This window comes from Protopterus annectens, chromosome 1.part0 (genome assembly GCF_019279795.1).
Source record: "Protopterus annectens isolate FY-2018-M chromosome 1.part0, PAN1.0, whole genome shotgun sequence".
NCBI lineage: Eukaryota > Metazoa > Chordata > Ceratodontiformes > Protopteridae > Protopterus > Protopterus annectens.
Window position 1 is genome coordinate 172,184,233 of NC_056725.1, and position 15,445 is coordinate 172,199,677.

Consider the following 15,445-nt stretch of genomic DNA (forward strand, 5'->3'; position numbering starts at 1 on the left):
CCTTCTCTACTGAGTGTGTGAATTCATTCCAGGTAGGGTTGTACTCCAGTCCAGGGTTTGGTGTTCTACACATACAGCTAGTAACCTGTTTCTGCAGGAAATCTGTAGATAGGTTGACAATATGGAGTCACAATGGACGACAGATAGGGGGATACTGTAACAATTGCTGTCTGTGCTGCTTGTATTACATGGTTGGTGTTAGCAGAGATATTCAGATATATGTACTGTTTTACTCTGTGATGTATTATGTCATCAACTACTGACGGATATAATTATTTGCTCACAGTTATTTACAGGGAAATACAAGATGAATGAAGCTGAGTCCAGTATTGTGGTCTACATCCTACATATTCTTGCACACTCCTGCCATTCTGGAGGGGTAACTGCAGACACTTGCTAATGGGTCTGTGTAAATGGTCCAGCATCTTGGTACTAAGGTTTCTGAGAATGCCCTTCTTGTACATATATTGACTTAACAGAATGGCCATATCCTGCTGTGGCCATACCTCTCAGTTGTACAGATTCACCCAGGTTACCTAGAGGTAGGGCTCATATATCTGGTCAGTTCCCCTTCACATGGGTATTTATGAGCAGGTTTGTAGCCAGCCATTACTGGGTTTGCAGGCAGGGGTAGTATGGGCACAAATCAGAGTTTCAGACTTCACACACTCCATGACATCCATGCGTCTACAACCCCCACTCTGTTATTCTATCCTCTGCCTAACATTATGCGAGCGATATCTGAGAAATATCCCTATAGTTGACCCTTCATCCCAGCGGTATTTATGGATTGGTCCACAAGTCATGCAGTGGGACATGGGAGGCATGCTACTGGGATTTGTCAACATGGCCTTGCATTTGTGTTCTGTTGACTGTGTTAGGTTGTTAGTTGTGATCTCATGAGACACCATACATTGGCACTACAGGTGTGGCACAAGCCTTTGACAAAGGACTGTAGGCCATTTGGTAGTGATGCAGGCCATATGTAGCAGGCCACTGCATTCTGTCACTCCTTCATTTCCAGGCTGCAAGCCAGTGGATTCCCCTGAGGTGACAGGTTAAGTATGCAAAGTGTTAATGGTAATAGTTCCTGAACATATTGCTCCATTGGCCTGGATGCAGGCAGGGTGCTGCTTACAGCTAAGGACACACCTGCATAGGACAGCTCTTCAGCATGCTGCATTCTGTGGGTATTCCCATGCAGAAGTGGTGTCATACTGTACTCATTCCCAACAGCAAGGATATGACCTGTGATAAACCTGTGGCTGATGGTGGAGTGAGCTGAGTGCATGTGGGATATGGTAGCTACTTGCAGCTGATTCACAGATGCACCTGGGACATTCCTCTTATGCTGCCTTGTGTGGGGACATAGGCAGTCTCTCATTACTTCTTAACTGTGCCTTTTGTGGTCTGCCAGTGATTGGCTAGACTACATTAGTATTCCATACTACACAGACAACTAATGCGCTGCTAACCTGTATGAACAATTCCAAAGGTGTGTGAAGATGACAGTTAAACTTTATGTACTCTGTCTAGAGTACTTCCACCTGTATACTGTGTGTATGTCTGGGCCCACATTCATGGCATGTCCATCTTTCAGATGACAGATACTGACATCTGGACAGTGATTATGGACGACTGCTGACATGGGTATTGCTGAGAAGCATTGCATTTGGCACTGCATTTGTTAGAAAATGGTCCTGTCAACCACAGTACTGCCCATAGGCAACCGAGACACAACACTCCATGCCTACATACTGACTACTTCCAGACACTACTGAACACACAACAACCTAACACACAGACCCCTGCATATTGTACACATGCAACAATCTATCCTGTAGATTGGGCCAGCTCGGGTAATCTGTGCTCTACTGATACTATTCCTCATATTTACGTTACTGCATTTCTGCATAGAATTGGGGGGGGCACACCTGACAACTGTAAACTGTGCTATGACTGTACTGGTATGTCAGGTACTCTGTTGGATTCCACATCATTTTGTATTCTGACCTATCATGCAGACTGGAGGCATATCAGTGGAGTACAGATCTTAGGTTTCATTGACCTACATTTCAGTTTCAGACTTCTTACCCTTCAGAACTAACATACAACTGCCAGGCTTGTTGCAGTCTGTCTGTGTAGGTCTGGAGGGGGCTGTTCACCATTGCCATCAATTGGAGACCTTAGCCCAGCCTTTCTTTATGGTCATCTACACCTGTCCTGCTGGCTGAGGCTGGTGGTGGGTAGGTGAGCCTCACTGACATGCATGTGTGTCCTATGAACACACATTTGGTCCACCACATGTGCTGCAGTGGGATTTGTCACCTTTCTAGTACTGCCTGGTGTGTTGACACCAGTATTTGTTATGGATTTCATGCTGCCCATATAGGTGTCCAGTATCTGCTGCCATCCCATTCAGCCACCTGAGTCCCTAGCATGCTCGCATCAATACCATAGATACAACTATCAGAACATACTATTCCATTCAGTAATTGATAGGAAGAGTGACTTACCTTGTGGCTGGGCCACTAATGAGGATGGTGCTGGAGGGCTGACTTTGTTGGATGCACATAGTACACTCCCTATACATGGTAAAGCATAGGTAATGTCATATTTGGCATCCCTTTTACTGTATGTGCAAGTCAGAGAGAGGTGTCATTCCCTGGGTCCCTACCATGTCAGTGTATGTGCTGTGTGTTGCCTCTTTGCCAAGGCCTGGGCATACTGGGCACACCTCCTTCTGCCTACACGGGCAGGTTCAGGTGGTTCCTCCTCCGAGTCCCTCTGTGCCTGTGCTGGCCTTAGCAATGGTGGGGGTCTTTGTGGCCTTGTCCAGTGCTGTTCCTGCTGCAGCTTTTTCCACAGGATCATATTGTGTAGCATGGCACATACTATGAACATTTGTATACATGTAGCTGGAGGGTACTGCAAGGCTCCACCGGATATGTCCAGGCAGCAGAACCATGACTTGAGCATCCCAAACACAAGCTCTATTATGATTCTGGTTTGTGGGTGTTCCTCATTATGGAGTTCTTGTTCAGGTGTGTGTGCATTTCTGAGGGATGTCATCAGCTACGGTTCCAAAGCGTAGCCGGCATCCCCCACTAGGTGGCCATATGGGATGTCCGCACTGGCAATTGACTGGTACAGCTGGGTCATATGCCAGATGTGAGAGTCATGATAGCTTCCAGGGCTGCCAGCACACACGTTCAAGATAATGCCCTGGGTATCACACATGACCTGACAGTTGATGGAAGCGAAGCCCTTGCAGTTTATGTAGACCCTACCCCGCTCACCAGGTGGTGCTTTGATGTGCATGTGTGTGCAGTCCATAGCACCCACTACCTCAGTCAGGGTATTCTGCTATTTGGTGGAAGAGACACATACTGCTGGTCAACGCCTCATGGGTGATGGGGAAATATATGTGCTCACTGGCATGTGCTGACATGGCTTTCAGGAATTGGTGGAGTACCCTGGATGCTGATGCCTGTGAGATCACAATGATATCCCCAGATGGCCTTTGGAAGGTACCTGTGGCTAGTATTTATAAGCCTACACATATCTTGGTATCCACTGGGATGGGTTCCCCTCTGTTGGTTCTGCGTGTGAGGTGGGGCTGACACAGCTCAACAAGTTGCTGTAGAATGTCCCTGTCCACCCTTTAGTGCTCCACTATCCCCAACTCATGTAGGCCCTGGAAGGTTACCCTGGGTCTGTACACTCTTCTCCTCCTCCTCCTCCTCCTCACTGTGGGATGGTCATCAGCATTCACATCCTCACCACCCTCAGCCTCTTGCACATATTGATGTACAAGAGCAACAGCATCCCCTATAATTTTGTTAGTTTTGTCAGATAAAATGTCCCCATCTGTGTACACCAGTGGTGTAGAGTTTGTGGGAAAAACCAGAGTGAAAGGGGTTTGCATAGTTTATAGTACTGTGCTGGGCTGGGCTGCTACCTGTGTAATTGGCTGATTCTGATACATTTCACCTGCCATTTATGTTAGTTCTCCTTTATTGTCTTTTTACTGTTGTTTTCCCTTACCATTGCCTTCCCGTTTAAGCCCCGAGGTGTGTGGTGCATACCTAGTGTTCAGATGTGAATTGAGCTGCTATTTCCTGTTTTTTTTTTTTGGTTTAAAACCTGGTGTGTGGTGTACACACCCATTTAAGCAAGGAAAACAGTGCTCAACAATGTGAGACATACCCCCCCTTCCTTAGCTCTGCTTAGCTAAGAGCAAACACAGGCCACAGGGCTCCAATACATTTACACCAAGCATGACACAGCCCCTACTGCAGTCATCCTCTTGTCCTGCCTATATGGTTCCCTATTCTTGCACCTGCACGATTAGGTGCAGGATTCCAGTAGGTAGAAATCTGTGATTCAGTATAGGTCCCTTCATTTGCATGCCCCAGTGTGCAGGTCCATAGTTACAATTCCCAAGCACACCCTTTCCCCTTGACAACCAGTGCTCCCTTGTCTTGTTTACATTCTGTCTGCCATTGACTATAATGGCAAAAATGCAGATTTCTGTTAAAAGGCAGTTTTTCCCTTTTTTTTATTTTTGGCACCCCTGTGTTTGCACCCCACTGCCCTTAGTTTAAACGGCCGAGATCGGACAAAAAAAATAAAAGTTTTATTTTTATGTAATGTGTGTGCCTTTTAATGCCAGTGGCCTTATATTTGGCCATTGGCTTCTCTGTTCTACATAATACATGTTTTTCACGAGTTGTCATGCCTCCGTTTTATCAGATATAAGAATGTATTCGACTACTAGCCGAATACATTTTTGCACTGACACTGTTGCTTGCTGGATCGCAAAATCAACTCATTTGCATGGTTTTCACCAGCAAATGAGGTGATTTGCATACTGAATGGGATTCTGTGCAGGAACAATATAGGGCCACTCGTGCACGCAAAAACGGCCTTATCCTGGATCGCTCGGCAGCCATATTGTGTGCAGGAGCTGCTACACAGTTCTTGCACGGAATTTGGCCATTTGCGAATCCAGCCATAAATCTTTGTCCAAGGGAGAATTTAAAATCACATTTTTAACATGATCTGGAAGGTTCTGACAATGCAGCCAAGCAAACCTCCTTAAAACCATACCAGTGGCCATAGCTTTGGAAGATGTATTAACAGAGACATACACACACACTGAAAACTGAGTAGTGACCAGTGCAATAGAAGAAACTAAGTTATTTAAATCAGATTTTTCTTCACAAGAAGAAATTGTAGATAATATGTTCCTTATACTTTCACAATATGTCAGAATAACGTTTAACATATGAACCTGACAATTTAAGATTCCAAAATTCAAATTTGCAGAAGTATAGACTTTTTTCCCATACCTATCAATATTTTTTATAATGTTCCCATCCTTATTGGAAAGAATAGGACTGGAATTAACTAAATGCTTATCATCTTGAATCTTTTTGGGAAAGGTGGCATCCCTCTTTGCTTTTCTAGAAACTACTGTGCAAGAAGGATCAGTAGCCTGAATCAAACCTTGAGCCAGTGCCAGTAAACTGCTCCAATTGAAAGAAATTGGAGGACAAGTAGACACATGCTTCATTTTCTCTTTCTTTTTGTCTGGAAAAATGGGGCCAACTGTGTTAATAATGGTAGCTGCAACTTCCCCAGGGATGGGCACAGAATTCTGACACACCAGGGAAACCTTCCCTATTCCCTTTCCCGGAACTGAAAATACAGGTTCTCCCTTGCCCACTGAGGGGACCCCAACAGGTACAGAGGATGTGGCTAATCCCCAGTCCATTATGGCTATAGGTCAAAGGGATCTGGAATAAAAGATGAGTGGTTTGAAGAACGACAAATGGCCACTGCAAAGTTACCCACCAGTGGCTGAGTCAAATTGCTAGCCTGCTGTGGTGGCAAAGGTTGTTTGCTTAACTTTTTCTTTTTGTGGCTTGAAGAAAAAATGACTGTGGAAGTAACAGTCTGTTCCATCATCAAAATGAAATGGTGCCTTTATCCTGGGGAAAACCAAGCAACAATTCCAGTAAAACTACCAGTCCACAAAAGTTACTTTTTTGACAGAAAAAAAACTATTTTAAACACTATGGCTGCCCCACAGCCTTAAAAAAACATAATTTCTGCAAAGGAAAATACTTAATCAGTTAGATAACATTGATTTTAAACTGACAAGAATGAGTGCCCCATTTAAAAGTAAGTTACAGTCTCAAGACTATCCATTAAAGCATAACACTCTTAGCTTTAAAATACCTTTCCTGGAGAGGAAAGTAATAAAACAGTAAAAAATAAGAAAATCGAAGGTTCCCCCCCAAAGGGAACTTATCTGCCCACCTAAGGAAAGTACAAGTTGACCATCAATCCTCAAAAGCCTCAGAGGAGCATACTGTTCAGTGGCAATAAAGCTCTGATGGGCTTTGTGCCCATACGTGTCTTTTAGTCAGCTCAGCTTGAGCTGCTTGATGTTTGGGAGCATGGCTTTGGAAGCTGGCCTGCTTTTACATCCTTGGCAGGATATAACCCATATGCCTGAGGCTACTGCATCAGTGATCACTATGAAGAACACTTGTTTATCATGATCCATTTGTTGCTTCATTTCAAGATAATAATTTCTACCTTCTTTTTTTAACATATTTATTGAATTATCACTTGTGATGTAAGCAAACTGATATATTAACAAGTTTGCATTTGCAAACATTATACATCACATTTATTATTCTACACAATATAATAAAACCAACATTACATACATTATCCAATTTCTGCCTTTTCTTAAATCTTAATCCTCCAAAACATATTTTTGTATGTATTGTTTCCACAATTTCCAGTTTTCTGTGTAATTTATTCCTCCCTTTTCTAAAGACCCCCCTTCCTGTTCTTTTATCTCTGTTACAGTATTCACTTCTTCAAGTATGGTTGGTTTAGAGTTTCTTTTATTATATATTATATATTATATATAATATTTTCTGTATATAATATTTTCTAGCAACTGCATTTTTGATAGCCACCAGAATTAAACGTAACAAGGCCTTACTGTGTTTAGGCAATTCAGATCCTGTATCCCAGCTCAAAAAATAGTTTCCTGAGTTACACCCATTTTCTCACCTAGTATTCCTTTCAGAATACTGTGTATGAATTTTTTTTAAATTCTGCCAACCCATTACACTTTGAGAACATATGTTCTCAGGTATCTCTTTTCTCCCCATTACACCTCCAACATTTGCCATCTACCTGAAGAAAAATTGTTTAGAGTGTGTTTGGGTTATAAAAGTACCTCTGCAAAAACTTCCGAGCAAAATCCTATATCTTCTAGATTTTGTTGCATATTTGGGACACACACACACACACACACACACACACACACACACACACACACACACACACACACATATATATATATATATATATATATATATATATACACACACACACACTCCCATTGTTTACTTGTAAATTGCTAATCTAATCTCTCTCCCAATCTTTTCTGACTTCCTTTGATTGATTCCTGTAGCTACTGTGCAATATTTTATATGCCCTACTAATTAGCCCATTTTTAACAGCAGCTTCTATTCTAGATTCAGCTAAAGACTCAACCAGTGCAGGTCTTTCATTTAGGATTCCCCTATCCCTTTCTCTTTGTCGATACTCTGACATCAAACCCTGATAGGGAAAGCAATCTCTAGCCTGTAGTCTAAATGTCTTCTTGGCCTCTTTCCATTGCATTACCTTTCCCTCTCTAATTATTTTTTTCTTAATACCTCCAGCCCTCTCTTGCCTATTCCCTGTATCCCTAATGGCAATCATACCTATCAGAAGAATCTCCTTTCACCATTCCTCTGTTGATTAATTTCTAAAAAAATACCACTACTGTCATGTTCTCTAGGTTGTATGTGTGCCTTGCACATGTATGTTGCATATACAAATACATGTATGTTATCAATATTTGAATCACTCACAACTATATCCCAGGTGTCTGTGCAAATAATGAGTCATGTTAACAGCTTCCACATAACTTATGTGTATTATGAAGCTATAGTAAAAGGAGCAATCAGACAGAAACATAAAAATATATTCAAATAAGATGAGCAATGCAGCATGGTCATTGGCTGACCCAACAACATCACATTGTTGGAATACAATACAAACACCCTAAAGCAACTGAAAAATCATAACTACAGTGACAGCATATGACAAATAAACCCTTAGGTTATGTCATAAACACATTGCTTCCCATCAACTAATGTATCAATGCATTGCATACATTTGTAGGGATTCCAATGTATGTACTTGCAAAATGCAAACACTGTAATGATAATAATGAGCATGCAATAGACAGAAATAAATGAAGAACATGAGTGGCTTTGTGCACAACTAATCCTAAACACAGGATACAACTGTGTTTTAAACAAATCACTACCAGTCTTGTAGATAGAAGCACTAGCCAGGTTGAAATAAAGTCTATGCCAGGCACAGTCTGCCAACAGCAGTCCAAATGCTGAGACAACAGATATCCATTCAATATGAGAATAGGCAGGCTACACACAACAGAGCATCATTGAGTACTACTGATGACCTATAAGTTTACCACCCCTGCTATGCTAACAGTATAATTATACCATGACCCCCCCCAAAACGTGCACGCTGATTGGCCAGCGTGCACATTGTAAATCGAGTTATACTAATGGAAAAAGGTCCGGTCGCCCGGACTTTTTTCCATTAGTATAACTCTACTTTTAAAACACTGTCTCACTATGTTAAATGGGTTTAACATAGCGAGACAGCTTTAAAATAAGTAACGGAGATCTCCGTTGCTTATTTTAAAGCTGTCTCGCTATGCTAAACCCATTTAACATAGCGAGACAGGTTTTAAAAAAAAAGCAACGGAGAAAGCAAGATCTCCGTTGCTTTTTTTACTGTTTCGCTATGTTAAATGGGTTTAACATAGCGAGATAGTTTTAAAATAAGCAACGGACATCTCCATTGCTTATTTTAAAACTGTCTCGCTATGTTAAACCCATTTAACATAGCGAAAACAGTAAAAAAAAAAGCAATGGAGATCTTGCTTTCTCCGTTGCTTTTGCCCACAGCTCTGATGTACTGCACAGGCGCGCAGTAGATCAGAACTGCCGCGGATGCCAGACATCTGCGGAAGGGCAGTAAACAGGCATTATACTATTCCATTATTTAAGAAAAGTAATAGTTTATTTTCTTAAATAATGTCATGGTATAATAGCAATAACCCACTTCTGGGTGTGGATAATGCTGTATTTGCCCACGGTTGGCTTTGTTTGGTCAAACCACGCCAACCGTGGGTAAATCCAGCATTACCCACACCCAGGCGTGGGTTATTGCTATATTAATTTATACATGAAACATTACAGGCAAAAGCATTGTGACAGTTAAACAGAACCATCTGTCATGTAGGTTGTGACATACATTCAGAAACATTACCCTCAGTAAACATGCCCTGCTGCTAACACAAATGTATACTGTTTAATTAAATACATACAGGTAAGCACAGGAAACTTATGATTATTGCAGTTACCTTGCAGATGCATGTTGGGTAGTCTTGCATTAATATTAGCAGCTGTTGAGCAAACAAAACCACTCCTATAACAAAGTTATGATCTATTGTAGGCAAAATAATGTGGAAATGTCTAACACATGCCTATCTCTCTCCGCTGCTTCTCCAGCCTGTTCATCAGCTTGATGCACACTGTCAGATTCCTGGCACTGTCCACGTCATATGCAAAAGTTACAAAGCATGTATGAATGGTACAGACTAGGTATGTATAAAATATCAGTGAAATAAAGAATACAGTGAGCAGCACAAGTTCTCTAGCCTTGACATGGAATACCATTATAGATTCTGCCTATTAATTTATTTTCTGTGTCACACAAAATACTTTTCCACATTGGAAGAGTACTGAACACAAATTGGAGTACATGAGATTCAAGCCTGCAACTCTCAACTATGTTCACACTATAACCCTGACACCTGCCGGCCTAGCTAATCTATCTTGTTTATGATTGCATGGAGCAGGTAGGTATGTATAAAATATCAGTGAAATAAAGAATGCAGTGAGCAGCACATGTTCTCTAGCCTTGACATGAAATGCCATTACTGATTCTGCCTATTAATTTATTGTTGTGTCACACAAAATACTTTACCCATTGGAAGAGTACTGAACACCAATTGGAGGACATGAGATTCAAGCCTGCACCTCTCAACTATGTCCACACTTGCTGCTGTTGTACTATATATCCTGTATCATTGTAACATATTTCTTGTCTATATATGTTAAACATGGAACTTTTCTCCTGGGGCCTCCACTGAAAATGGGTTCTTCTGACCCAGTGGACTACCCAGGTAATCAAATGCAATAAAAAGTAAATAAATAAATAAAATAATGCTATAACCCTGACACCTACTGGCTTAGCTAATCTATTTTGTTTATGATTGCATGGTGTAACTGCAGATAAGCAATGCAAAGGTATGACTGTGCAGGGAAGAATAAAAATCATGGATCGGAGCTTCCACGTTTCAAGATTGTTAAACTACAGTCCAATGTGCACTATGTGCTATGCATTTGTAAACCAAAACATGCAAGCCTCATTGCATGTCAGCATACCTGTCACAACAATAATACACAACACTAACATTTCATAGCTCAGAAACTCTGACATAGCAATAGAACACGTAGCTGTACTTAAAGAAACACAAAGGACTTCCTGTTCATTACTGGCACATCATACATCAAAATGTAGGTTAGGTAGGAAGGCAGGAAATGTCTGAATAGAATCTGTTGCTATGTACCAAATCATATCTTACAAATGCCCCTGATATTCAGGAATGTCCCTGATTTTGACTTAAAGTTTAGCTCTGTCCCTCTCACTCCCTCCTAATAACTCTAGGAAAAAGGTGGTGAATTGCACTTAATAAATAATAACAATAGGTAGAGGTATAGACTGCATTAACTTTGGCAGAGGTACATTATTTCACATTCCTGTATCCGGACACTGTCACACATTAATAGTAGTAACATAGACAGTATGTCCCTGATTTTCACTGAGTATTTCTGGATTAGTCCTTGATTATGTTGAGATCTATCCCTGATTGGTTGAGTGCTATGTTCCAAATGTGCAGATGAAGTCTACCTCTATGATTAAAGACTTACATATACAGCTATATTGACATAGCTATGCTGTTTCCAGAAAATGTACAGATTCTGGAGACATTCATAGTAATCTGCCAAATAAACACTGTAGACATACATGTGTGCAAACTAACTCTTTACATGAACAAGTAGGTACATTTATAATCCATTTCAAAACATTAACACAGACAAATAAAAATGTAATCTAAGCTACCCCATATGTGGATTCAAACCCACATGTATCCATAATATATGTGTGTTGGCCTCTTGCTTAACAGGTTGAGCTAAGAGACAGCACAGTACCATCACCCAACAGACTACTTTTGGAAGTATCCATATTCCTGTCGATAAAGGAGGAATATGCACCCATCCAACACCTAAGCAGTATAACCCCTCATACTCCATGTGCAATCGAGATGTTTAACAGTCATATTGCATAAGTTTTAGAAAATCCAACATCTGGTAGACATGCTGACCTGCAGTGCTCTTACATTAATGTATGCAAAAAACATGTATTTAACAATACTGTGCATTTTCTAAAGCAGAGGAGAACAATGTAGTTATGTATGACTCAGTATTCACACATACAGAGGTATACTGTGTGATGGTCTTGGACTATTACGGATAACAGAAATGTTTAGTCATCCATGGCCTAGGTGTTATAGAACTCAGTGAAATATGGTCATGCTGGGTGTGTAAAATAATGCACTGTATAAACTGCTAAACAAACATAGGTATTATATTCAATAGTATATAGATAAACATAGAGTAGAGTTTCTGTAACTTGTGCAATCACAATGGTTGTGTGCTTGTCCTTGAATTGTTGCAATTTTCACTGCAATAGATTCAAATCCCACATACAACTTCTACAGATATCACAAGTGATGATGTTGTTGTTTTCATATCACTCATGTTCTTATATATATAACAGTACTATACATAACAGGGTCTATTTTATATAGCTTTACACTTTGCATAAATGGAGAGCAGGTCAATTGGTATATGCTTGCACCATCATCATGTACATATGTAGGCCACCACAAAAATATAGAATGTGCATACCACTGTCTTCCAGATGACAAACGAAAGTGGAGAAAGCAGTTTTTGCCCCAGAGAAAATGACATCATCATCAATGTTCTGCATAGACATATTCTCCTTGGAAGGGGGCAATATTGTGTGAAGGAAAGAAATGTGGACAAACCTGACCAACATGATAAACAATGTGGGAGGCCACTACAGATCCCAGGATGACATTCACTATACTGCTTTGATATTATTCTTCATGCAGACAACAGGCTACATAGTCTGACAGATCTAGAATGCCACCAATGGTGGCCCATCATTGACTCCCCCACATGAGATACCAGTGTTCCTGACTTCACTGCATAACAGCAGTTCCTATCAATATATATCCAGTGGAGTATAGTCTAGAAGCAGGTTTTCCAGGATGTACATGTATGTTGTACATTTCAGAACATTGTTGCATATACAGTACCTCATTATGCATTGTTGTTTCATGCATATTCATGTATTGTTATTTTTGTGTTCCAGCACCAGAAATGTGCTTTGAATGTGGAAGCACACATGCTGACGATACACAACATAAGTATAATGGTATGTTATCTTACAAATGGAGTACAAACAACACTTCCAGCAAAATCTTTAAGGTTGTCTTTATTCATTTGCACAAGTTCATCCACATCTGCACACCAGCAACATATGTCAGGTAAGTGTCTCCATATATTGTTACTGTGACTGTGACAAATTGAGATACTGCCAGACCAGCTATCTGGAATTTTGTAAATAATTATATGTAATTTGTGATATCAACATGAGTCATATAAGATGTTTGTGTTACAAATGTATTAGAACTGTATGTCATGTGTATATCAAACTGGTACAGAAGTCTGTGTTGAAATGGTTTTGCAGAGTGTTGCTTGAGATGTAACCACAGTGTGTCCTGCTGGAATAGAACAGAAATGTACATGCACTATTTCAGCTGTTTAAATGTATATACTTTAACAGTGGAAACTGGAATACAGGAGGTTAACATCAGAAAAATCGCAGAAATTAAATTACTTTATGGCAGCTAGAGACAGAATGTCTGTACTAGGGAGCTCTCCATATTGTCTTTAAGGTGAAATAATTAATAGTCTTGAAATGTGAAGGGATGTAATTGTTTTATGACTTCCAGCATATTCCAAAGATCTATGTACTATGTACTTTCACAGGTAGATGCTAAATGTTGTCAGCTCCCAGCAGTGGGAGTTTCACCTGGGATAGAGTCAGGTGACAAGCAATTATGTCATTCTGCAAGCTATCCCATGAGTAATATTTGAGATATTAATTTGAGAAATCTGTGAGAGAGACAGAGAATTCTGTAATCTGTCTTGGACCTGACAACAATAAGTAGAAGATCCATTCATGACATCTGCCTTGCTCTTAAGTAAGTTAACTAGGGTATAGTAATTTTCTTAGATTCAGTCAAGAATATAGTGAAGCATAGTTTAGATGTTTTTCTTTATTTATTTGAGACTGTCCTGCAGTGTAGTTTTAAATATTTCCTGCGGTTTTGAACTCTAATGTCACTCTGAAAATATACTGAGTGTTTTCTTGTTTTAGTATTTATTATTAAATATATTTAAACCTTTCATTGTGGCTGATCTTTGTAGAGATATTTACATTTTGAGAGTATTTGCATATTATTTGGTGACACTGTGGGCTACTCCTAATAACCTTGCTCTTGGTCAAACTATCATTTGTACTAATATTAATATTACACAGTAAGATTAGGCACCCTTTGTTAAGGGCTTTAAAGTAGCTGATAAGGAGTTGGTTGTTGGCAGTGATAACTACCTTATAGTCTGGGTAAAAGGGGGTATAGCTAGTAAATCTGTGCCAGTCTTTCCCAGGTGTGTGTGTGTGTGTGTGTGTGTGTGTGTGTGTGTGTGTGTGTGTGTGTGTGTGTGTGTAAAATAAATCTCAAAGTGTGTTTGTGTCAGCTACCTGGGCAGGGACACAAAGCAATGGTTGGAAAGAAAGGATGCTGGAGGTCTTGGCTTAGCCACTTAGTTGAGATTGCAACTCTATAGCTGTGTCAGTGGAGAGCCTTACTGGGGATTTGGAAAAAGAGGGAGAAACCAGCCCCAGACTGACTATGGTCTCTGCGTGCCTTAAGAGAAATTACACTTGATGCAGAGAGCTGCATCTAGTAATACTGTGTGTGTACCTTGTCATCCTCCCAGTGTATGTCCCAAACTACTGCCAGTGGTGAGGATTGAGGCTTTTTTATTACTGGTTCAATGATGGGTCATCACAGTGTCCAACAGCTATCATTCCCTCTGCCAATTGTTGTGACAGTGGTGTATACTGACATGTTGATATTTCCCTGTAATTGTTACTATGGTGCCCCTCCTCTGGGCCAGTAATCAAGGAGCCTCAATCCTCACCACTGACACTGGTGGGGAATATTCACTTTGAGCAAAAATAGATGCACACAGTGTTTACAGATGCAGCTGTCTGCACCAACCACAATTTCCCTTAAGACCACACAAGACATACACTCCAGTCCTGGCACTGGGTTTTCCTCTCCAGGCCCCACATAAGACTCAACCTTTCTCTCTTCAGAAATAAGTGCATTGTGTCCTGTTCCAAGTAGCTGACACTCCCTCCCTTTGAGATTTGATTTACATACAAACACACACCAAGAAAAGGCCGGCACAGATTTACCCACTATGCCACCTCTACCCAGACTGTAAAGTAGATTCACTGTGACCAGCCAGCTACTTTAAGGCTCTTACCAGGTGCCCAATTACTCTTAGTAAAATTAATACTTATACAAATGGTAATGTTTGACCAAGCACCAAGACCTTCAGGAGCATGAAGCCACATTGTCACCAAATAAATGCAATTACTCTCAAAGGTTAAACTATTTTCTAAAAGTCCAGTCACAATGAAAGATTTTAGATATATTTAATAATAAATAATAAAATAAAAAACATGAAAATGCTGAATATCAATTTACAATAAACACCAGAGTTTCAATTCACAGGAAATAGAAAAAAATAACACAGATGGAAAGACTCAGACAGATACAGAAAAACAATATTTAACTAGTCCCACTATATTTTCCTAACTGACTGAAGAATTACTGTTCCCTAAATTTACTTACTAAAGCAAGGCAAGATGATGATGTGGAGACATCAGATGTTGGAAAAGATTATGCCTGTACACCACTTCCCCATATTGAGGGCCGGATTCACGAAGGCTTGCACGGAGTCTAAGAGTAGAGTAA